The sequence below is a fragment of the Podarcis muralis genome, chromosome 7 (genome assembly GCF_964188315.1).
Source record: "Podarcis muralis chromosome 7, rPodMur119.hap1.1, whole genome shotgun sequence".
Lineage (NCBI taxonomy): Eukaryota > Metazoa > Chordata > Lepidosauria > Squamata > Lacertidae > Podarcis > Podarcis muralis.
Genome location: NC_135661.1, coordinates 19,156,280 through 19,181,147, shown reverse-complemented (window position 1 = coordinate 19,181,147; position 24,868 = coordinate 19,156,280). Strand labels below are relative to the sequence as shown.

Here is a 24,868-nt window from a genome sequence, read left to right as displayed (position 1 = left end):
TACAGATTTCATGTAGTGACATTATTAATGAAACCAGTTGGATTATATCAGCATTATGTGAGGTTGTAGAATCAACTCCATAATACAGTGAGGGGTAAAAGTATTTGATCCCCTGCTAACTTTGCCCATTTGCCCTCTGACGAAAAAATGACCAGTCCATAATTTTAATGGTAGGTTTATTGCAGCTGTGAGAAACAGAATAACAACAGGAAAACCCCCAGAAACCCAGAAGACAAGTCAGAGATTGATGTGCATTATAATAAGTGAAATAAGTATTTGATCCCCTATCAACCAGCCAGATGTCAGGCTACCTGGTATCTTCACTGTATGTAAGGAGCTGAGATTAGAGACACCTGCTGTAAGGGAGAGGTTTTACCTGTAATCCCAGCTCATTACAGTACCTGTACAAAAGATATCTGTCGACAGAAGCAATCAATCCAGCAGATTCCAAAGTAGCCACCATGACCAAGATCAAAGAGCTGTCCAAGGATGTCAGGGACAAGATTGTTGACCTGTACAAGGCTGGATTGGGCTACAAGACTATTGCCAAGCAGCTTGGTGAGAAGGTGACAACAGTTGGTGCAATAATTTGCAAATGGAAGAAACACAAAATAACGTGTCAACCTCCCTCAGTCTGGGGCTCCATGCAAGATCTCATCTCATGGAGTTGCAATGATCATAAGAATGGTGATGAAGCAGCCCAGAACTACACGGGGGGAATCTGTCAATGATCTCAGGGCAGCTGGGACCATAGTCACCATGAAAACAGTTGGTAACACACTACGCCGTGAAGGACTGAGATCCTGCAGAGCCCGCAAGGTCCCCTTGCTCAAGACAGCACATGTACAGGCCCGTCTGCAGTTTGCCAATGCACATCTGAATGACCCAGAGGAGAAGTGGATGAAAGTGTTGTGGTCAGATGAGTCCAAAATCAAGCACTTTGGCATCAACTTAACTCGCCATGTTTGGAGGAGGAATGCTGTCTACGATCCCAAGAACACCATCCCCACCATCAAACATATTATGCTTTGGGGGTGTTTTTCTGCTAAGGGGACAGGACACCTTCACCGCATTGAAGGGACGATGGACGGGACCATGTATCGTCAAATCTTGGGTGAGCATATCCTTCCCTCAGCCAGGGTACTGAAAATGGGTCGAGGATGGGTACTCCAGCATGACAATGACCCAAAGCACATGGCCAAGGCAACAAAGGAGTGGCTCAAGAAGAAGCACATTAAGGTCCTGGAGTGGCCAAGCCAGTCTCCAAACCTTAATCCCATCAAAATCTGTAGAGGGAGCTGAAGGTTTGAGTAGCTACACATCAGCCTCGAAATCTTACTGACTTGGAGAGGATCTGCAAAGAGGAGTGGGACAAAATACTTCCTGATATGTGTGCAAACCTGGTGGCCACTTACAAGAAATGTCTGACCTCTGTAATTGCCAACAAGGGTTTTGCCACCAAGTACTAAGTCATCTTTTGCAAAGGGATCAAATACTTATTTCACTCATTTTAATGCATATCAATCTCTGACTGACTGGGTTTCTGGGCGTTTTCTTGTTGTTGTTCTGTCCCACACAGCTACAATAAACCTACCATTAAAATTATGGACTGGTCATTTCTTCATCAAAGGGCAAATGGGCAAAGTTAGCAGGGGATCAAATACTTTCCCCCCTCACTGTATATAATGCACATTTTAAAATTTATTTCTAGATCATAGACTAGTCACAATCTTCACCTGAAGAAAAAGTGCTCTGACTCCAAACTGTGGTTGAGAAATCACAGCAATGCCTCCTAGAACAGTTAGTGGCTCTTTTAATGACCTAACTTTACTTCCTGGCACTTCGAGAAACTTATTGCACACAAAATGCAAGCTATGTGCAGGGCTGATTTGCAGAAAGGATGACCTAAAAGCCAAAACAGTAATGTGTGTTCCTGTTAATCAATCTGCTCAAAACATACAGCATTTATTTGCTGGCTACATAACCACTATTATGACCGGTTACCATGCTTAGCTGTTAAAGATACAACGGAAATTGACATCCTTATACTAAAGCCTTGTTAGTTTTTATCTGAAAAAGAGGCCAAGCAGCCTCTAACTTATGCTTTTAATTTAGTTTAATAGAACACATTTCAGACTTCCTCATCTATCCCCCCACCACCACACATAATGCCTAGGTATTGTAACATCAACCAGTGTCCCCATACATTGATATGGTTAACTTCCAAGTTCAAACTTTTCCAAGTAAGTGGATGAGTTTCTCAATGCCAGACACATAAAGTATCACGACAGAATGCCTACTGCCACATTGACCTAGCAGCTGCAATGAATAAATAGGGATAAACCCTAGTGAACACAGGCCCTTAGGTAATTTTAACACCTGCTCATAGAGAAAAGGGCAAAAAAGGAAAATATAAAACACGATCAAAATTCCAGTGGTGTGCACATGAAAATACAATAATGACAAGTAACTGCCAATCAATATCTTGTGCATTTATCCAAATATCTATTCTTTATGTGGGCCTCAAATACAATGTACTGTACCAAAGCAGAAACACAAAACAGACCCAACCCCCCAGAAAAACAAACCTGATGCCAAATGCAAAGAACACTGTTATGAGCTAACAATTAGAACCCATAATAAAGAGTATGGGGTTACTATTAAATTCAAAATATACTATGCATTTTACTAATTGCAAGATATGTGTACTAAATAAATAAATGTCATCTAGTCTGCCCTGGTGAGCTTTCAGATGTAAGATAAAAATTAAACTAATAAAATTTGATAGTATTATTTTAAAGCTATTAACAATAATTTGATGCCATCCAAATAGTGCAATTTCAAATGTTTCTGCAAATGCAGGTACAATTCCAAACATACAGACTGTGAAATATTTTCTGCTCACTTCTAAATTAATCTGCTTTGGGTCAGTTAGAAGTCTGCAGTACTGTACTTTAACCCAGTTGGAATGTGAATTAAAATTCACATTCACAGCTATTGGTTTTTTAATAAAGAATGTTACCAACTTTTAAAATCTCATTCAATTGTACAAGCTACTCCAGTAAGCACTTAAAATATGTAAAAACTTGTATTAAAAATATAAAAGACCAGGGAAAATGTTCTACTAATCAAGCAAGCTTCTGCTTCATGCCACTTTTTATTTATATATATATTTCACTGAAGAATTTCAGGTCAAATACTGTTGCAGAAGCTGTCATATTTTTGGCAAAGGAGCAGAACTGCATTTCCTTTCCATCACAAAGAGGTCACATGTGATCACACTGACAGATTACACAGTTCTACAAATAATGCTTGTATAAGATTTATGTAAGCCCTGCTGTAGAAGAAAATTGGTGGCAACATTCTAGGGGGGGAAAGAGTTTAAAACTCTTATGAGGAGGCTTTGAGAAGTTAAAAATGATCCCATCCCTATATCCCATGTATTTATGCCACGATGTAAAAATTTCAATAAAACTATTTACTCCACCCACCCGGCTTTATTTGGAGACTGAAAAGCATCAAAAGATTAAAAACCTAGAACATCTGCCAATCCCCTAGCCCCAACAAAACAAATCTGTTAATTAAAAAAAAAAAAAGCTTATCAAAGTCAGAAAAGGAATTTAAACATGATTTGGTTTGGTGAAGCTGTGTTTAGTTGAAAACGAAGAGTTGCCTTCCTGCAAACGCCATCTTGTTGCAGTTACCGGGCCCAGCACAAAAAGATCCATTCATTCCCCGAAAAAAATGGGGGGGGGGGAAGAGAGAACAAGCACACCCTCCATAATCTGCAACCACTAAAACAATTGACCTATTCAATCCCCTCTTCCCAAAATTACAAAAGAGAGAATGCTTAATATCTAAGATTAATTAAGATCTCATCTTCATCTCGTTTTCTAACATGCATTTCACAAAACCAGCAGAAGCGGTTTGTCTTTATTTACAAGCCTGTGCTTAGAAGGAAAGCCTCAAAATGTGCAACAAACCTCTCCTCAGACTATGTACATAAATGGCGACAGCAGCCTCCTTTCAATTTTTGGTATTATTCTTTCACCACATCCAAATCCACATGGATAGGTGGTGTGAGAAGCAGCTTTCCCCATTTCCAAGCTTTCATTTTTTTTAAGGAAACAGCATTTGCCTTGTTTAAAGTGGCTAATATATATATATATCTTGCATAAAATGTGTTTGAATAAGTGGTTTTGCTAAGGCAAGCATGACAAAAAATCACATTCGTTAAATTTTTAGTTCTTCATCACAGTGACAAATTGATAACCTCTATATCATTCTAATATTCTTCTTGACACATTATTTTAAAAATAAAATAAAATCCTTCCTTATCCTCTGGATTAATTCATTATTTAAAGTCACACAATAGTCCCCACAAGCATTTCCATTATGTGGTTTTAGAAATTCACCTAGTTATTTAAAAAAAAAACTTTTACTACAAAAGCAATTTTCCTTAAATTGCTTTTTAAAAAAAAACAACAAAAATCATATTTGCACGCTCCCTGGTTCTCCAGCAGCCAACGTCTACCCTGAGCAGACATTAATGGCAAAATTATACAACACCTATTAAAGCAGAAAAGCAACTAAAAAAACACAACAGCTAAATCTCTCTGCTATGACAGTGAAAGTAGAAGCATTTCTTATTCTCTCCCCGCCTCCAAACCATTTCCTACCGTAGGAAGAAGAAAACCACCAAGATTCCATTTTCTTAGCCTTCTCCTTGGCCAGGGGTTGCCTAAAGCAATCTCACCCTGTTTTCCTCTCCTCCACCCAATCAATTTTCCACCATTACAGTACCAGCCACACACAAACAGCACTCTCTTGATATTTTCTCCCAAGCATCCTCTGTGGACTGGCTTGCCTCCTTCCCCTCCCCCCACTTCTAGCCTCAACGCATGCAGAAAAGAATCAGTTCTTCAACACCCCCCCCCCCACACACACACACACCCTTTTCCTATCTCTGGCCAGCAGCTACAGAAAAACACTCCCCCTCCCTGGTGTTCTGAGATGGGTGGGACAGTGATGGAGACAATGAAAGCAAAAAAACCGAAATGGTTATTTCTTGATTTCCTGTGTCAGCAGCCCTAACAAAAAAGGGCAGGGCACCTCGCCTAGTCAGGAAGGATGGCATTGTAAGATGGGGGGAGAGGACAGGATAGAGAAGGGGAGAGAGAAAAAAGAGAGCGCAAAATGGAGGGGAGTAGATAGGGAAAGGATTTGAAACAGCAAGGGAGAGTATTAAAAAGGGAGGGGAAAGCAGAAGTAGCTGTAATAGGGAAGGGCAGTCTAAAGCAGCTGGGAGGGGGAAATTCTGCGGAGAGAGGTAAAAACAGAGGGGTGAAAGAGAAAGAAGTGGGGCAGAAAGGAGCAAGATTTAAGTCATGATGTAGGAAGGAGATGAAAGTGTATGAGGTGAAAGGAAAGAGAAAATATGGGGGAAATTGATCAGTACAGTACTCAAATTTCAAGGAGGGGCAGCCTTCCTCCCTCTTAGTTTTTGCATTGCTCTTTTTAGAAGGCTAGAGAGGGAAGAGAAGCATGATTTGGCTAAAACAGGAGGGGCCCAGGGTTGGGGATTTTATTCAAAGGTTCCTCCGTCCCCCATAACTGAAACACACTGAAATGTTTTCCTTTTTTTGCCAACAATTTGTGTTTTTTTTGAAAAAGAGATGATATGGGGGGGGGGGACAGATATCTAGATGGGAGAGGTGAGGAGAGAGTATTTTAAGGTGGGGGGGGAATGATTTAAAAAGGGAGGAGCATGTGAAGGGGCGTAATGGAGGCTTCTGCGGGGGTGGCAGAGGAAGAAAGGGGGTTAGGAGCACCTAAAAAACAGGGCCGTAGGGAGAGAAACAGGATTGGCTGATGTTGAGAGTTTAGAAAATACTGATTAAAAGACAAGGGCTTAAGGTGATTTAACAAGGGCCTGGAGAGATCGTAATGGGGCGGGGGGTTGGAATAGGGTCTCCGCGGAGAGATTTGTCGGGACTGCATGCACAAGATCAGTGATTGGGAGGTGGTTGAGTTTTTTTAAAAGATGGGATGATTAAGGCCTGATTTTCGGCGTGGGGAAATGAACAAGGTTTCCCGATTTTACAGGATTAACCGAATGAGGCCTGTTTTTTGCGGGGTGGGTGGGAAGAGTATGTGATGGGGACGGGTCTCCCCCCCCCTCCCCCGATCGGGTCAGTAAGGCCTGTTTTTCAGGGTGGGGATGTGAACAGGGGCTGTCATGGGGCTTGGGGGGGGTTTAGGAACGGGGTGAACGAGGCCTGTTTTTTCAGGGTGGGGATACGAACTGGGTCCGTAATAAGGACGGCAAGCAAAGCTGTAAAGGGTGGGGTGGGGGAACGTGATTCGGATCCCTGCGAGGGAGATTTCGAAACAACGCCGCCCACCCCCCTCCAATAATACTACATATTATGCTTTCCTCTCTCTTTCTCTCACCTTCCTCGACGGTCGTTGCTCATCCACGGCCTCCGCCGCCGCCGCCCCCAGCCAATACGCCCTCCTCTCCTCCTTTCTCCCTCCCCGCCGGGCGGGCGACCCCCTCGCAAGACCCCCGCCGAGAGGCGCCGGTTCTCCTCCTCCTTCCTCCTCCTCCCAGTCAATTCAGTCCGTCAGGCCAGCCAGCGGGGCAGGAGGCAGCGTCGAGGGAGGAAGCAGAGAGGAGGAGGAAGAGGAAGAGGAGGAAACCGGGGGGAGGAATGGAGGAGGGGGGGACACAGAAAGAGAAATAAACCGGGAGGAGGAGGAGGAAGCTCCTACTGCTGCTGCTGCCGCCTCGTCGCCGCCGCCGTCCGTCCCGCGCTACGCTTGGCAGCCGCTCCGTTTCCTCACGAAGAGACGCACCGAGGAGGAGGGGGGGGGGAGAGAGAGAGAGAAGAGGGAGGGCGGCGGCTGCACCACCAACAGGAACGTCGAATCAAGAGGAGGCGGGCGGGCGGGCAAGGGGTCCCCTGAGGGAGTCGCTCGGGCGGGCAGGTTTTGTTATGTGTGGGAGGTTGTTTCCTCCTCCTCCTCTCGGTTTTTCTTTCTCTCTCTTCGCGGTCCTCGGTTTTTTGTTTTAAAAAAGCTATGGTGGGTGGGTGTGGGCTCAGCCGCTCAGCTCCCGCTCGCGGCCATAGGGAAAGCAGCGGAGTCTCGGCTGGCTGGGTTGGGCGCGGCAGGCGAGGGTAGGCGGCAACTCCCCGCTTGCTTGCTTCCTTCCTTCCTCTCTCTCTCTCTGCCTCCCGCTCGCTCGCTCGCTTCCCCGCCCTTGCGGCCCGGCTGGGAAACCCCAAGCACGGCCGTTTGGCCTGCCTGGGTTCTCTCTCTCTCTCTCTCTCTCTCCCCCCCCCCCTCCTCGACCTCCCCCTCCCCCCGTCTCGTGCCGCCTCTTTCCTGGAACTGAAAACCAGGCAGTTTGTGGTGCTTTTTTTAATACTGTAAATAAAAAAAATAAAAAATAATATAATCAAAGTTAAAATAAGTCACTTCATGCTGCTTTGGGGTTCTTTTCTCCTTTTGGGTCATGCCCACCTCCGGCCTTTCTCACAGGCTGCGTGTGAGGCGATTTTGTTACACTAGTCGTTTCCAATAAATAAAAACGTCATGATTAGGAAGGAAGGAAGGGGGCGGGAAAGTTAAAAGGAGCCCCTTCGTGGTGGTGAAGGAAGGCAACATGGGTGGTCTTTGTAGGGTTGCCATGTTGTCCTCTTTCTCCAGGACACGTCCTCTTCCCCCCCCCCCGGGGTAAAATTTGAGGCAAATTGCCTTTATTTGCTTTGAATGGCCGTCATAGCGCCCTCTTTTTCTTTTCTTTTTTTCTCCTTCAAAATAGGGCAACCCTACCTTTTGGTTCCCAGTACTTACAATCTTTCTCACAGACAAAACCAAGCTACGTGAGGGGATTCGTTTATTTTGGGGGGGGGAGGGGAGTCATTTGTGTGAAAGGAGATTTTTTTTGTTTCGTTGTGAATAAGAAAGTTATTGTAGTAAAAGTTAAAAGTTACTTAACGGCGATTCCAAATATAACTGGTTCTTTCTCCTTTTGGCCCGCCCCCAATCCGAAAACCAAGCTATGTGAGGTGTTTTGTTTCGTTTTGTTTTAAGAGAAATGGATTTCCCCCCTTTTTAACATTGTTGTTAATGACAAAAGTGTTTTGTTTTGTTTTTTAAAAAAGTCACTTCATGATGATATTGAAACATGTCATATCTCTCCCTTTTCTCACAGGAACCCAGACTGTAGAGGTTTGTGTTTAGAAAAAAATGATGATGATAAACTTAAGTCACTTCATGATGATTTGAAACATAGTTTTAAAAAAAAGATTAAAAATGAAATAATGTTGGGGAGAGTGAATGAAAGGACAGGCTACGTATGGAAAGGAAGAACACCACCTCACAATGTGCAAAGATGGCATAAAAGGGGGGAAATGATAAACAGGGAAAATAGCAAAAGGTTAAAGAGTGCAGTCTTTAACATAGATTTGGCCAGTTGCATTTTATACCTATCCATCCCTAAGACTTTAAAGAGAAACAAAGAGATTGTCAACAATGAAAGCTGGCTGTCAGATTATTTGATTTTTAAACTGATTTTTTAAAAAAGTTTTAAATATATGCTGGGTTGAATCCAAATTTAGTTATGCTTCTACCCATTAGCAGGGGTTCTGAGAGTGCTGTACCTGGCCCCACAGCCAGTAGGTCCCCTATTTGCACTTTAATTTAAAACAAAATCCCAAGTCTCTAGTCCTCTTAAAAAGACAGTTATGAAGCAACATATGCAGATAACCTTTGGAGTGATTTTAGTTAGATGACCCAGCCTGACTGCTTCCACCTTTCCGTGTTTTTAGCCAATGAGTAAATGAGAGGTGGAATTGATGAGTGAATCGTTTGGACACCAGGGTCATGAAGAGCTGCTATATATTTTTTCCACATCGTTTTCTAGTCTATTTGTCATTTTCTAGACATCTATTTGTCATTTTCTAAAATCTCTATAGAGTGCCCTTCCTTTTCACCTAGCTACCAGGATTACTACACAATAAGTTCAGGTGGACGTTAAAGAATTCCCAATAGCAAATACAAACTTTGCAAAGAGTCTTAGGCATGTCTCTTGTTGTGCAGAACCTAAAGCCACACACACATTAAGAATCCACTGTATACAGTTCACTTACAGTACAATGCTATGCATATCTACTTAAAAGTACGTCTCTTTGTGCTTAATGGGGTTTACTTTGGGGTATTCTTGTGCCTTTAGCAACTGTGTCACAGGTAGAATTTCATGAAAGCCTCTTCTAATATGGGAAAAGCTTCACTTGATCATTCTGTCCATCAGACTTTTATTATCTGTGTGTGCCCCTAATTTGTACAGGAACAAAACATATGCAAATCTTATGCAAGTCTGTCTTCTTTTGCAAGTAGGTTGTAGAGGAATAATCCACAAACATTGTAGTAGACATGGTTGACACCGCTGCCCTCTAGTCCACTCTAAGCATGGCTAAGAATGGTTTGAGCTCAATAAGAATATATACAGCCAAGAGATCAAAACAAAATGCAAGATTAAAAGGTTAGGCTGTGATCTTGTACTCACATAAATCTTCTCTACATTTATTGTGGGGTGGGGAGGATCATAATTTTCAGCACTGGCTACGTGCCAAATTCAAAACTAAAATAAAATCAGTGAGTGATCAGCAATTATTGGGAAGAGAATCTAGCCCCACTGCCATGGGTCATAACATAGCTTTCTTCAGTTGCATGTTGATAATGAAATCTTGAGAACAGAACAAAACAATTCTTTATCTGGTTGCTGTTTCTTTTTAAATGAGTCACCTTATAATAAAAAGTTATGAATAGCAAAGTTGAATTATTAATAGCTCCCCCAAATCCAAAAAGAATGGATTGCTTATCTCTCCCCATTCCCTCTGTTTCGGTGGTGCTACATCTGGACAAGTCTGGATCTTTATGTGTCTCAGAAGCAACCATAATGATGACATCAATTATTGATAGATGATTTTGTGTGAAAAAACACATCCCGCCATTTGGGGAAGCTGAAATGCAGCAAGGAAGCAAGCAGCCATATATGACTAATTCTGAGTATCTTGCAGAAGTCCTGTAAGCTATTTTTCAGGATGAAATTAAGCTGGTATAGTTTGGGTTTTTAATGTCAATTGGTAACCTCTTTAAAATAAATTTAATCCCAACCTCACCTTTTGGTGAAATGAACTGGACTCTGTATTTGATTTTACTGCACTGTTACCCTGGAGAGAGCCCTGCCTGAAACCCCAGAGAGCTGTTGCCAGTCAGTGTAGACAGGACTGAGCTAGATGGATCAATGGTCTGACTCAGTATAAGGCAGCTTCCTGTGTTCTGTTCCTCAGATCTTCCAGGATGGAGCAGGCTGTAAGTCTGAATACAGGGGGGAAATGATTCTATTTTTAAGCTGAAGCTGTGTTTTTCAACAGGGCATTTTAAAAGTAATAGACTGCAAGGTGGGAGCCCCCAGCCTGTAAGAGAGCCCCCTCTGCCACCTGAGAGTATCTGTAGGAAAGGAAGTTGTCTTTCAGATATTTTGGGACTCACTACTAGAAAGCACTTGTTGACTATGAGCAACTGTGTAAATTGGAAGGACTAATATGAAAAGTGAACAATATTGTAAAAAAAGGTAAAGGTACCCCTGCCCGTACGGGCCAGTCTTGCCAGACTCTAGGGTTGTGCGCTCATCTCACTCTATAGGCCGGGAGCCAGCGCTGTCCGCAGACACTTCCGGGTCACGTGACCAGCATGACGAAGCTGCTCTGGCGAGCCGGCACCAGAGCAGCACACGGAAACGCCGTTTACCTTCCCGCTAGAAAGCGGTCCCTATTTATCTACTTGCACCCGGGGGTGCTTTCGAACTGCTAGGTTGGCAGGCGCTGGGACCGAGCAGCGGGAGCGCACCCCGCCACGGGGATTTGAACCGCCAACCATGCGATCGGCAAGTCCTAGGCGCTGAGGTTTTACCCACAGCGCCACCCGCGTCCCACCGAACAGTATTGTAGGAGAAAATAAATGCTAGGCCTCATATATCAAAGACTTCAAAGTCTAACCCAGAGATGGAGCACCCGTGCTAGGAATGGTTGAACACCCTCAGTTGATTTTCATCCATGCATGCATACGTACAAAAGAAGTCTGTCCCATCCTGATTCCATGCAGATTTTTAGGGGGAATCCTAAAAAAAATCCATATGGGGGACGGGTCTTTCCAGGGGTAAATGTAGAAGGTGATCAGAGGGCTGCTTTCATTCTTATGTAACAGTTTGAAGTTTTCTGCCAGACAGAAAAGCATTTTTATTTTATTTTTAATACTCCAGGAAGTAGCCCCATGTTGCTTCCTGGTTAATTGTATGTAGTACAGTATGTACAAGAGGATTTTATACAGGGGTTGGAAATGGCTGCCTGCATCAGCATTGATGGCTCTTAGTCATTTCCTTAAATGGAAGGAGCACTTTTGTTCACCACTCCAGATCCAAGTTAGGGATGGGTGAATCAGAGGCGGATTTAGGAGAATGCAACTGGTTCACCTGCAATGGACACTAAGCCAAGAGGGTGCCGCAATAATGACTTCAAACGGAAGGCGAGAGGTGGGGGGATTTTGGCGTTGCACAAGGCGCCACTGAAATTTGCAAGCCCAAAATCTGCCACTGGGCAAATGTTTCAGTTTCTCATTTTTCCAGTGATTCAGTTCTCCACATTTCCACACCAGTATGCAATTTAAGAAAAGAAAAAAAGTATTTGTGAAGGTTCATCATCAGCATTTCACCTACCATGCATTTTTTGCATGCAATTTTGCCTAATATATCCATTTTTACAAAACAGTTTCCCCATACATAATGCATTTAGTAGGTTGTTTTGACTAATACATACATTTATATGCACATTGTACCTCCTTGCATGCATTTTTGTGCTCACTGCAAAATCTGGAAAAGTGCAAGTTTCAAAGGACATCCGTGTTTCAGTTCTTGTATTGCTTCATAATGGGGCACATTAGGCAGGTTCCCCTTTAAATGTGAACAGCATCAAAATTATCCCCTACATCTCTAACCCATGTGAACCAACAGATACGTGGCCACATCCAGGGCTGGCCCACTCATGAGACAAGGTGAGGCAACTGTCTCAGGTGGCAGGATCCACTAGGGTAGCAGGTCCGGATTTTGATGTTCCTTACCGCTTTGTTCCTGATATAGATCTTCCCTCACGCCTTCTTCCCTGGTGGGGAGTGGGGTGCCATTTTGGGGTCTGCCTCAGGTGCCAAAATGTATTGGGGCCATCCCTGCCCATATCACAGAGCCAGTTGAAATCATGTTTCTTCTAAAAAGATGTAAGGGTAGTATAGTACTAAGGTGATCCATACCACTGGAGATTGCATTACTGTTCTGTCCCCCCCCCTTTTAAATTTTCTGAAAAAGACAGGAAGCAACACAGGATGGGGGACAGGGTAGACACCTAAGGAAAACAGCCATTTGATGATGACATCATAATGTAGATTCCCCACGAAATCTGAGTGAGCAAATTGCAATTCCCACAGTAAGCATCTAGTATGGAAGCATCTTAAGTGGAAAAGGTTATGAAATAAAGTATTACACGCTCCAGGGAAAGGAACCAGCTCTTTTCAGCACTGGCATGCACTACGCTTTCTAAACAATCCATAAACTCCTGCTTTTGGGCAAAACTGAATAAAACTGCATCATGCTTTAGGAAGGGCTCAGAAGGCAGATTTTAGAGGGCACGTCTTTAGCACTTTAGGGTTTTTAAAAAAACAAACAAAATTAAAAGCCTAATTCTCAGCCATTAAACAATATTCAGCTAGCACAGGAGGAAGAAAAAAGGTGGGAGTAACTAATTCAGTCTCCCTAGTTACATTCTTAAAGTCTACATCCCCCCCCCCTTTCAGCTTGACTGTTTCTTATGCAACAAAGGGGTTATTTTAAACACCTTCTGAAAATAGAGAATTTAAGAGATTAGCAACAATCTTGATCATGAGAAGTTCTTCAGAGCTGATGTGCAGAGAAAGAGCTTCTGAGTGTAATGGAATATTTTGGAGAAGCTGAAAGGCACCTGAATTCTAATGCACTCCCCATAATTTTAGTCATATCCACACCATACATTTAAAGCACATTTCTAACACTTCATGTCTCCCTCCTTCAAAGAACCCTGTGAATTGTAGTTTACCTTGCACAACACCTGTAACAAACTACAGTTCCCATAATTATTGGGGGGGGGGGGAGCCATTTGGTTTAAATGTATGGTTCCTGTCCAGCTAGGTTCCTCTAGTTAACCCATCTAATAAGCACAAGGGAATTTGAAAGTACCACATTCAAAACACATCATTTCAGGTAACCCATTAGAATGCACAAGTGGGAGCTCCAAAAAAATATTACAGTGTGACGTGCTTTTGTTCAGGATCCCAACCAAGCAGTCACACCCTTCCCCAGGATACTCCATTCCATTCTGCTTCTCACCCTGGTCTGCAACTGACACTCACCATCCACTGAATACAGTCTTCATTGGGCTGTTTTAGAGGGTTTCTTGTCACTGGTTCACACACACACACACACACACACACACACACACACACACACACACTTGCCTACAAAATGGCCATGCCCTGTTTTCATACCCTACCCCCAGTTTTTTATAACAACTTCTGGAAGTCCACAGGTTCCCCCATCTCAGATATCGAGACACAAGACACTTGTCAAGTCAGCTGCATCTTTAGTGGGGGATGGAGACATTTTTACCTTCAGGTTGTGGGCCATTGGAGACTAGTCCATTGGAACAAATGGGTCACTGCCCCACCAACCTCAGCCTGACCTCAGTTCCCTCCCTCCTTCCTAACTATCTTCTTTCTTCCAACCAACAGAGGGGGTGAAACTGGCTGTCATCTTCCTCCTCCTCATTCTCAGTGATGCCCTTGTAGAAACCAGCAAGGAGGATGAGGAAGGGGAGAAAGCAGAAATGGTTGGCTTCACCTGTCAATGGCTCTGGATCCACCTGCCTTCTGCCTCACCAGTCGCAATGGGCGCCAGTCACCACTTCTGTGGCTAAATTACAGTCATGTATCTTTCCCTTGAGGACAATGCTTTTTCTTCGCAACTTTCCAGCACGGGGGGCCTGATCCAGATTGGTACCCTCACATGGGGACTGGCTGAGCTTTTAAAATCCTTTGCATGATACTGCTGCTGTGCTGTTACTGAACTGAGTATGCATAAGTGCCTAAGAAGAGTCTGCTGGATCAGGCCAATGGGCCATTGAGTCCAACATCCTGTTCCCATAGTGGCCAACCAGAGGCCTATGGGAAACCCTCAAGCAGGATTCGAGCAAAAGAGCACTGTGGTTTCCCTCCTGTGGTTTCCAGCAACTGGTATTAAGAAGCATTACTCGCCTCTGACCGTAGCAGTAAAATCTGGTAATCGGGGTTATTAGCCATTGATAGCCTTATCCTCCATGAATTTATCTAATCATCTTTTAAAGCACCCCAACTTGATGGCCATCACAGTCTCCTGTGAGAATTAGTTCCATAATTTGACTATGGGATGTGTGAAGCAATCCTTTGTTTTATCTGTCCTGAAGCTTCCAACCTTCAGCTTCACTGGTTCTCCAAATTTCTAGTGTTATGAGAGAGAAAGGAAAAAACCTTTTTCTATCTACCTACCGCACGCCATGCATAACATTATAAACTTCTATCATCTCACTTCTTTCTTTATTGCTTTTAAACTAAAAAAAATCACAAATGTTGCAACCTTTCCTGATAGGGGAGTATTTCACCACCTTGATAATTGTTGTTGCCCTTTTCTGAACCTTTCCCAACTCTCCTCAGAAATATCCTTTAAAAGTATAGTGTATATTTTGAGGCTATTCCAGCAGCAGCCTGTAACACCTTTGTTTCAGCTTTGTTTTTGTTCAAGGGAGCGTGTCTCTCCCCACACATACACACCCTGGCCATGCTCCCAAACAGCATGAGATGTTCTGCACACTCTCCTCGTCCTCCAGGATCCAATTACAGCACAGGCCCGGCTTCTCGTCAACAAGGGTACCCTGTTCAGCCTCTCGAGTCAGCACCTGTTACTTCACAAATGAACTTGTAAAATGGATGTTTCCATGCAACAGAGCATACATGGAGCAAAAACTTCTTCTAAGCTGCCACTCCAGGGATCAGGCAACCAAACAGTTGCATGGTGAAGCAAGATCATTAGCCAAAGAGCTTGAGCAAGACTCCTGTGGGAGTCATTAAAATGATCACTTATTAGGGGGGAGAAACATTTAGATTGAGACACCAAATGTAAAAGTGTTGTGTGTGCTTTTAAAGAAGTTAAACAAGTACTGGGGTAGCCACCCTCCACTTTGGAGAGGAGTAACCTTTAAATAGCAGTGGTGCAGAGTTTTGCCATTAAATTATGCATGGGGCCCACTTAGCTGAGATGGCTTTTAGAAGGTGGGTAGGGACGTCATAGGTATAAAATCATGAATGGAAAAAGTGAATAGAGAGATTCCCCCCCCCAAAAAAAATCCCCTCATAGTACAGCGGTACCTCAGGTTACATACGCTTCAGGTTACATATGCTTCAGGTTACAGACTCCGCTAACCCAGAAATAGTACCTCGGGTTAAGAACTTTGCTTCAGGATGAGAACAGAAATCATGCTCCGGCGGCGCGGCGGCAGCAGGAGGCCCCATTAGCTAAAGTGGTGCTTCAGGTTAAGGACAGTTTCAGCTTAAGAACGGACCTCCGGAACGAATTAAGTACTTAACCCAAGGTGTTGTTGTTTAGTCGTTTTGTTGTGTCCGACTCTTCGTGACCCCATGGACCAGAGCACACCAGACACTCCTGTCTTCCACTGCCTCCCGCAGTTTGGTCAGACTCATGTTTGTAGCTTCGAGAACACTGTCCAACCATCTCGTCCTCTGTTGTCCCCTTCTCCTTCTGCCCTCCATCTTTCCAAACATCAGGGTCTTTCCCAGGGAATCTTCTCTTCTCATGAGGTGGCCAAAGTATTGGAGCCACTAAAACCTGAACTAAAAACCTGATTAACCAAACAAAACAGAAATGTTGAAAGAGTAAAGAAAGTATGTCTTCAAACCACACATGGTTAACCTATTGAATTCATTACCACAAGATGAAGCAATGACCACCAACTTGGATGGCTTTAAAAGGGGGTTGGACAAATAAATAATGATATAGCCATCAGTGGCTTCTCGCCAGGCTGCCTGTTTTCTCTCTCTCTACTGTCCGATGCATTAGGCCCCTGAACTCCAGTTGTTGGGAGTCACAAATGAGAAGAGCACTGTTACACTCAGGTCCTGCTTTCGGGCTTCCCCTTGGGGCATCCGGTTGGCCATAGTGAAAACAGGACCCTGGAGTAGATAGGCCTTTGGTCTGATCCAACAGGCCATAGCAAAGACCCGTTTGAAACCCCAGAGAGCTACTGCCAGTCAGTGTAGACAATGCTGAGCTAGATGGACCAATGGTCTGACACAATGTTAGGCAGCTTCCTATGTTCTTATGAACTGCCTCTCGTCTATTTTAATGTCTTATACCATGAGGCAAATCTCTTTTTTGCACATCCAGCCCAGCTTTAAAAATCTGCTGTCTTTAAAACCTCCTGTTTTTCAAATTCTCCTCTTCTTCAGTCTTATAATGTGATTTTACCCTTTATCGCATTAATTCAGTTGTCATTATACTAAGACAAAACTAGCTCTGCAACATAAAGTAATAAAGCAGATGGCAAGCACTATCCTTTTTCTCATACACACACAGAACACCCCTTCTAAGATAAAGATGGCTATGATACACAGATGCCTATGGATGAATGTTTTTGGCTTTAAAAACATACCTTAATTTATTTGCTTTGGACATAGTAAAAAAACCAAACTTGCACATACACTAAAATGCATGTACACAATTATGTGGTGGCTAGTGGTGGACTTTATTTTTTATTTTTTTATATATATTACTTCCATTTTCGACGTTAGCTCAAAGATCATATGTTCTTAAATATCTTACAATAATTTTACTGTTGCCATGTTACTTTCATTTGTGCATTCTCCTAGCATTCATACAATTTGTAATGTTTTTGTAAATAGTCTTTAAATTTTTTCCAGTCCTCTTCCATCGTCTCTTCTCCCATGTCTCGGATTCTGCCAGTCATTTCAGCTAGTGGTGGACTTTAGACAGGATTCTTCAAATCTCCACTCAGCTATGAGGTGAAGGTAAAGGACCCCTGGATGGTTAAGTCCAGTCAAAGGTGACTATGGGATTGTGGCACTCATCTTGTTTTCAGGCTGTCTGTTCCACAGACAGCTTTCTGGGTCATGTGGCCAGCATAACTAAACCACTTCTGGTGTAGCGTGCAACGTGACAGAAACCAGAGCACACGGAAACACTGTTTACCTTCCTGCCATAGCAGTACCTATTTATCTACTTGCACTAGTGTGAATCAGGTGGGCTATCCCATGATTCAGCTGTTAAAAAGTGCAATGACTGAGCTAACATGTTGCCCCAGTAGCATTAGACCAAGCCATTTAGAAGCATGACTGGCTGTGCATGATGCAAATCAAGGCGAACATAGAGACTATTGTGTCTTCGGTAGGTTTTTTTGCAGTGCTGGTGCCAGGCAGGATTTGCATTCTGTTAATATCACATCAGCAAACACAACTCAGTGGATTGTTGGCCTCTGCCATTTGCATGCCTCTGTGGTTTTCAATGCAACATAGCTACATACCCTTTTAGTAGTACCAGCACCAGAATTCAATTATTATTCAACTGGTATTGCTATTGCTTACTGTTCATTTACTACTCATTGTGGGGAAAGCACAAGAAAGAATTGAAATGTTGTCATTCCTAAACAGAGGAGCTTACTAGATCCTGAACACAGAAAGCTGCCCTATACTGAGCCAAACCAGTGGTCCACCAACTATTGTCCACACTGACTTGCGGTGACTCTGTAGGATTTCAGACAGGAGGCATTCTCAGTAGTGCAAACCTAAGAAGAACATAAAGAGAATCCTACTGGATCAAGTCAAAGGCCCATGTCATCTGGTATCCTGTTCTCACAGTAGCCAACCAGATGCCTATTAGAGGAAGCCCAAAAGCAGGATGGGACGCGGGTGGCGCTGTGGGTTAAACCACAGAGCCTAGGAGTTGCCGATCAGAAGGTCGGCAGTTTGAATCCCCGCGACAGTCCCTGCTCCTGCTAACCTAGCAGTTTGAAAGTACATCAAAGTGCAAATAGATAAATAGGTACCGCTCTGGCAGGAAGGTAAATGGCGTTTCCGTGTGCTGCTCTGGTTTGCCAGAAGTGGCTTAGTCATGCTGGCCACATGACCCGGAAGCTGTACGCCGGCTCCCTCGGCCAATAAAGCGAGATGAGCGCCGCAACCCCAGAGTCGGCCACGACTGCACCTAATGGTCAGGGGTCCCTTTAAAAGCAGGACCTGAGTGCAACAGCACTCTGCCCACTTGTGATTCCCAGAAACTGACATTCAAAGACATATTGCCTCTTATAGGGTTTCTTGTGTGCCATTCACCACAAGGTCCCAAGGTGGGTTACATGATAAAAATGCAACATCAAAATCAGTGAATCAGGTGGCCACACAGGCATGGCTTGAGTGCAACAGCGCTCTCCCTTCCTGCAGTTTCCAGCAACGGGTATTCAGAAGCATTACTGCCTCCAACAGTGAAAGTAGAAGATAGCCACCAGTGTTAGTAGCCATTTGTTGGGGCCAAACAGCTCCTAGCTGGAGGGCTATGAGCCAGCCAAAATTTGTTACCCTGCAACAGTGGGGAAGGTTTGGTCCGCCAGTTGTTCTTGGACTCTGAATGCCGGTTGCTGGGAATTGTAGTTGGAGAGAGTTGTTGCACTCAGGTCCTACTTGTGAGTTTCCTGTAGGCAACCCGGTTGGCCATTTCCCATAGGATGCTGGACTAGATGGGCCATTGGCTTGACCCAGCAGGCTCTCCTGATGTTATGTTATCTGCAGACAGCTGAAAATCCAGGAATTTGCTTTTCTGCCTGTCCAAGTATTCTGTGGGACATATTTCTGGTGATCCCACAGAAGTGGGGCCTGTCCTGTTGTGCATCTCCCAACCGCCAAGAAGCAGTAGCTGGCAGATCTGTGCCGAGGCACGGCAGAGCTCCCTGACATTTGCTACCGCTTGTGTCACGCTATTTATTATTTAGTAGGCCCTAGCAGCAGGAGCATGCTCAGTGGGGCCTTGCGCACGCAGGTGTGTGATTTATTATGTCTCTTTGCATGAGTGGGTGGCATGGATGCATAAATGGCAAGGGTGGAAAACACGCTCCCCACCCCCCACCTCGCTTATTTCTTGTTTATTCGTTTTTAAATTCTAGGTGTTAAGCAGTCCCGTAAAAGCTTTCATCTCCTTACTAATGCTTTACATTCATTGCTATCAACCCAATTTAGGAAAGAAAAAGAAATTGAGATCAAGCATCTGTTAGTAGGTCCCTGCCTCTGCTACCCTGTGGATCTCACTGTGGTTTCTTGGTTACATTAATTCGCATACTTGCAACCCCTTCCACCTTTGCATTTTAAAAATAGCTGGCCAGTTTTCTTCATTTTATGAATTTGGAGAACAGATGTCCATAAATGTGCTCATTAGATGTTAGTCATTCTGTTCTATCCAGCAGTGATAAATGCATTGATGTGGTTTTGGGTACCAAATACCAACATAAAACACTCTGGGTTGTATACAGTGTTAGTCCTACAGAAAGAAGAGCCATTGAAATTAATGGACATTGCTAACTTAGGTCCATTAACTTCCATGGGTCTACTCTAAGTGAAACTTAGTTGGAGGCAACCATCGATTGAGACCATCTATGGCCAAGAACATAAGAAGAGCCCTGCTGGATCAAGCCAATGGCCCATCTAATCCAACATCATGTTCTCACAATGGACAACCAGATGCCTGCAGGAAACTCAAGGAGGATCTGAGCACCAAGCATGCTCCCCTCCTGTGGTCTCCAGCAACTGGTATTTGGAAGCATTGCTGCAGCTACTAAGCTATGGTGGGCTGCATGCAACTAAGTCTTAGACTAAACCCATTGAAACTAGTGGTACTAAGTAAGTCCTGCCTATCACTTTCAATGGGTTTACTCTGAGTAGGACTAACTGGAGACAGCCCAATAGGTATCTTCAACCTCTGCTGTTGGAGGCAGGATATCTCCAAATAACAGTTAGCTGTGGATCACAAGTGGGGAGAGTTGCTGTTGCACTCAGGTCCTGCCTGTGAATTTCCCATTGAGTCATCTGGTTGGCCACTGTGAGATGAAATTGCAGGACCAAATGGGCCTTTGGCCTGATCCAGTAGGTTCTTATGGCTTAGTGCAGGAATCACCAAGTGAACATTGGTTGTCCCTGATCCTGACCTCAACACATTCCTCTGAAGGGTTCAACAGGGGTATAGGCAGGTATGGCTGCAGAATACAGTGCTGGGTCCCCAATTTACTGAGAGGACAAAGAGCAGTGGGTCCCAGGGGGTACTCAAGGGTACGCAGTACCAGCACCTCTATTTTGTTGTTGTTAAAAAGTGTGGCACTTACTGCAACAACTTCATGGTGAGTACCAGCACCTATTTTTCTAGAAAAAAAGCACTGACTGAGAGTCACATATACATTTTGGGTTACTTATATGTGTTGTTTTCCTGATGCATGTTAAGAGTGGTGGAATTGGGTTCTCCAAGTGTTGCTGGACTACAACTCCCACTTATGGCTGACTATTGGCCATGGTGGCTGGGATTGATGGCCATTAGATGCCAACAACACCTTGAGGACCACAGGTTCCCCATCTCCTAGGATCCCCCCCACCCTAGGATCAACTGGTAAAGCAGGCATAGGGAACCTCTGGCCCTCCAGGTGCTGCTGAAGTATAGCTCCCACCATCCCAGGCCATTGGTTATGATTGCTGGGGCTGATGGGAGTTGTAGTTCAGTAACATCTGAAGAGCCAAAGGTCTCCCATCTCTGTGGTAAAGGGTGCAGTATAAATCCCATAAATATAAACAAGCACCTGGCCATGTGGAAGGAGATTATAAGGGTTGTAAATATTGGTGATTTTCCCCTAGGAGTTTATCATTAAAAAGAGGGAAACGCTTAATGGAATGGGAGACTCAGGCTCTAGAAGAAGAAGCAACTGGAAAGGATGTCTTTGGGCAGGAAATGTGCATTGGGTGTCCACTTATGCATCACCACACAGGAGGAAATGCATCACCAGATGAGGAAAAGGACGAGAAAGGGCACAGGGTTTACATAAAAGTTGCACGTGCTAACTTTGCGGAGACCCACCTGGTGTGACCTTGCAACCCACCTGGTGTAGCCTCGTGACCCACTGATTGAAGACCTATGGGTTAGTGGACCTTGAGATGCTACAGCAGGCATAGGCAAACTCGGCCCTCCAGATGTTTTTGGCCTACAACTCCCATGATCCCTAGCTAACAGGACCAGTGGTCAGGGATGATGGGAATTGTAGTCCCAAAAAACATCTGGAGGGCCGAGTTTGCCTCTGCCTCTGCTAGAGGAAAGGAAAGGAGATCCCATAAGCCTGTAGCTTCTTGCATGTGGAATTTCAGGGTTGTCTCCAACTAAGTCCTTCTCAGAGTAGACCCATTGACCTAAGTTAGTCATGCCTGTCAATATCAATGGGTCTATTCTGAGTAGGACTAGGTTTGGCTACAACCCCAAGTCTTGCCTGCCCTAGACTGTGTTATTCACCTCTGGCCCTATTGGATTGAGAGCTAGACTCCCCACCATTTATTTTTATTAACACTATTTATATGCCACCCTTTCATAAAACATCAGGGCAGTGGACAACACTATAAAAACATTTTAAAAAACCTATTTTATATATATATATGGACAATCATTAAAATGGCTGGATACTCAAGAAAATTTTAAACAACTGCAGAGACTTGCTGGCATAACAAAGTCTTCAAGAGATCCCTGAAAGTTAAAGTATGGATATGGCAACACCAACTGCTTGGGGCTAATCAGGTTTCTGCAGCGAATGGAGCCCATCCAGGTGCTCTCATTGATCAACCTGGGATATAAGGAATCAGGTAGTCCTCAAGGTATCCTCGTCTCAAGTTGTTCAGGGCTTTCTTTATGTGTCAACACAATTTGATCTCTTGGGGATGTGTCCTTAAACTCTTCTCCACCTGCTACAATTTCCCCCATCAGAAGCTGCGAACATGTGCTTAGAACACCAGACGATGGGAAGCAGCTTGGTTTTTTAAGGGAATAACAAGTGGGTAGAGATGTTACAAGGGACACGGGTGGCGCTGTGGGTTAAACCACAGAGCCTAGGACTTGCCGAATCCCCGTGACGGAGTGAGCTCCTGTTGCTCAGTCCCTGCTCCTGCCAACCTAGCAGTTTGAAAGCACGTCAAACTGCAAGTAGATACCTTCCAGCGGGAAGGTAAACGGCGTTTCCGTGCGCTGCTCTGGTTCGCCAGAAGCGGCTTAGTCATGCTGGCCACATGACCCGGAAGCTGTACGCCGGCTCCCTCGGCCAGTAAAGCGAGATGAGCGCCGCAACCCCAGAGTCAGCCACGACTGGACCTAATGGTCAGGGGTCCCTTTACCTTTACCTTTTAGAGGTGTTACACCCTCCCCTCCCTGTGAATTCCACCTTCCTTGCTAGCTGCACTGTCAAGACCGGTCTTTGGAGCAGTTATCCAGGGGTCTACTCAACAGAATGAGTGGGCTGGCTTTTTTGGATGGAGTGAAGGAATATACATTACCATGTAAAGAGGAAGTCTCCGTTAGATCATTAAATTCAGAATTATGGCACATTGCCATCCCAAAAGCCCCCCTGGAAGACTGTTACACCCAAAGTCTAAAAATCACCTAACAGGACCACCATCCCTCACTTAAGTTTCTCGGACATGCACTAGCAGAGGAACATGATAAAAGACACAGCGCTGAATAAATCTTTACAGCGAAGTTAAATGCAATAGAAGGTGATCATAAGACACGGGGCTTGCCCATGTAGTATATAGAATCATAGAATCATAGAATCGAAGAGTTGGAAGAAACCACAAGGGCCATCGAGTCCAACCCCCTGCCAAGATTCTGATTTTTATTTTTTGAATTAAGAGGAGAGCTAAAGTTGCGTCTTTTGCTCCTGCCATGTACACTCACAGACACATACCCCATGCGCCACTGCCTCCTCTTGTCGGCTTCTTCTAGCCAGTTCCCCCACCACAGGGACCTGAGCAAGCAAACACACCCAGCCAGCATCACACAATACTCGTGCATGCCAAAGAATCACTGTTGCAAGATGACGCAATGATGAACTAAGTGGTGCAATGGAGGGATGTGTGAGTGCATAGGAGATCCGGCATAGGCAGCAATGCCCAACAGCTTACTAGCAGCATTTCTAAAAATAAACAGTATGATTTATTATTCCCCCTCCCTCAATGCCACATTCCCTGGAGGTGGCTGCACATGGCAGTCTTATATTATTCTGCTGCACTCTGCACAAATGTGGTCTCCCCCCCCCCCCCACTGCATCAGACCCGAGGATGGGATAGAAAGGATTCCCAAAGGTGTTGTTTACATTACAGAGGGCTATTTATTTCTTGCATTGATTTATTTCTTGCATTTACAGTATATACATCTGGGTGGCTCACTAATTTTTTTTAAAAATACAATAAATTTAAAACAATAAAACCAGTTACAGTGGTACCTCAGGTTAAGTACTTAATTCGTTCCGGAGGTCTGTACTTAACCTGAAACTGTTCTTAACCTGAAGCACCACTTTAGCTAATGGGGCCTCCTGCTGCCGCCGCGCCGCCGGAGCACGATTTCTGTTCTCATCCTGAAGCAAAGTTCTTAACCCGAGGTACTATTTCTGGGTTAGCGGAGTCTGTAACCTGAAGCGTATGTAAGCTGAAGCGTATGTAACCTGAGGTACCACTGTATAAGCAAATATAAAACAAGAAGTCCCCCTAAAAGCTAGCAGAGACATAGCAGCATAAAGATCCCTTTCAAGCCAGCAAAGGGGAAAAGGAAGTTTTGTGCAAGATTTTAAAATCTCCAGGAGTGGCACCATTATGCCACAGGGCACTTTAGGAACATAGCAAGCAGACCTGCACTGACTCAGACTATTGCTCCATCCTTCTCAGTATTGTCTACACTGGCTGACCGTGAGTCCCCAGAATTTCAGACCAAGATACATTCCCAGCCATAGGTGTCTGCAGGATCAGACCAAAGTCCCACCAAGTCCAGTCTCCTGTCCTCAAAGTGGCCAATCAGATGGCTGCAGGAAGACCACAGGCAGGGCATGAAGGCAACAACCCTCCCTCCCTATTACTCATAATAATATCTTGGCTGCTGCATCTAGTCCAGCATTCACTTCTCACAGTGGCCAACCAGATGCTCATGGGTACAACCAGTGGCGTAGCGTGGGTTGTCAGCACCCGGGGCAAGGCAAGTAATTTGCGCCCCCTAACCCAGGTAGGGGCAGAGAGCTGCGAGTGCGAGCGCCCCCCCAGATGTTGCACCCGGTGCGGCCAGCCCCCCCTGCACCCCCACGCTACGCCACTGGGTACAACAGCAATAAATAACAGTGGGTTGCACGCCAACCAAGTTCTAGTCAAAGTATATCCACTGAAATCAATAAACCTAAGTTAAACATGTCCACCACTTTCAATCTGAGTAGAAATAACCTTTGATATAGCCCAGTATTATTATTTACTGGCGTTTGAAACAGTACAAGGCTTTAAAAAGCAGAACTCATCAAGTAGCAGGATACCAGTAACAGAGGGCCAGCTCTTCAGGTGTTAGGAGAGCTCCTAGGGAAGGCAGATGTTGTTCTAATAAGGCCAAATTTTTAAC

General features: G+C 44.5%; 1 protein-coding gene across 10 annotated transcripts in view; it reads right to left on the bottom strand.

The window, feature by feature from the left end:
• The window catches only part of GNB1 (G protein subunit beta 1), a 69,259-nt gene extending 62,662 nt beyond the window's left edge, over positions 1-6,597 (bottom strand). For 6 of the 10 annotated variants that reach the window (XM_028740911.2, XM_028740910.2, XM_028740913.2 and 3 more), the window contains exon 1: positions 6,454-6,596. The gene's annotated coding sequence lies outside the window, so the exon portion shown is untranslated. Of the gene's footprint in view, positions 1-4,679; positions 4,868-6,453 lie in introns of those variants that run through there. The other 4 variants (XM_077931330.1, XM_077931332.1, XM_028740909.2 and 1 more) reach the window with 3 other exon arrangements.
• Between the last annotated feature and the right edge of the window lie 18,271 nt (positions 6,598-24,868).